The sequence below is a fragment of the Otolemur garnettii genome, unplaced genomic scaffold, assembly GCF_000181295.1.
Source record: "Otolemur garnettii isolate 467f Iridium unplaced genomic scaffold, OtoGar3 scaffold00054, whole genome shotgun sequence".
In the NCBI taxonomy this organism is placed as follows: Eukaryota; Metazoa; Chordata; class Mammalia; order Primates; family Galagidae; genus Otolemur; species Otolemur garnettii.
In genome coordinates this window covers 8,413,244-8,414,263 of record NW_003852449.1, presented here as the reverse complement: position 1 = coordinate 8,414,263, position 1,020 = coordinate 8,413,244, and positions in this window count along the sequence as shown.

Below are 1,020 nucleotides of genomic sequence, written 5' to 3'. Positions count from 1 at the left end.
GGTTGCAGCCATCATTGTTGTTTGGCGGGTCTGGGCTGGGGATTCGAACCTGCCACCTTAGGTGTACGTGGCTGGCGCCTTAGCCGATTGAGCCACAGGCACCGAGCCTTCAATCAAGATTCTAAAATTGGCTCGGCACCGGTTGAGCTATAGGTGACGAGCCTGCAGTTGTCATTGTTGGCTAGCTGGCCCAGTCTGGGTTCAAACCCACCTGCCTGGGCGTATGTGGCTGACACCCTAACCACTGTGCTACAGGTGATGTTACATTGTTTCTTTATGAGGGGCCATCTATGTTACAGGCATTGTTTTTTGACCTTGCTTGGAGAATGCCTTGGTATGTAGAAGACAAACATCCCATCCATGGTTGTGGTGGTTTTACTTTAAGATGGTTTTACTCTTGGTATGTAACAGGCTATCCTCCTGCAAAGGGTCAATCTCCAGAGAACGGAGCAGGGTGGACATCGCTTCTGGAATGGCAAATAGAAGAAAGGTACTACATTAATTGTTGCAGGAAGACAAGGCCCAAAGGAGAGAATGAGCATCCAAACACCATGTTTATAAGAGGAAGGGCTTTATTTACCCGCTGGGAGCTTACAGGATAGAAGAATTCCAAATGGCTGCACTCCCCAATTGCCTTCGTCTTTCCTTTTTTATCTCTAATCCAAAAGTTCTAACCTATAGGTACCTTTTTTTATTGGCCAGTTTGAATCAAGCAGGAGATGCTATTCTAGCCTCCCCAGAACTATGGGATTTCACAGAAGTAGAAATTTCCAAGTTCTAGGAAGTTAAGTCTACAAATTTTCAAGGGCTGAGTCACCATGGAGACGACCCTGCAGGTGCATCCTTGTGGTCCCTTTGAGAAGACCTACTCTCCTGGACCTCACCATTCTCCATTATCCTCTCTCAGAATAAAGACCTTTTCCCATCTGTCAGATTTCTCTGTTCTTTCTGCTCTGAGATCACCTATCAATGCTGTATTTTAGAGCCCACTACCTCCTAAACTACATTTTTTTTTTTTTT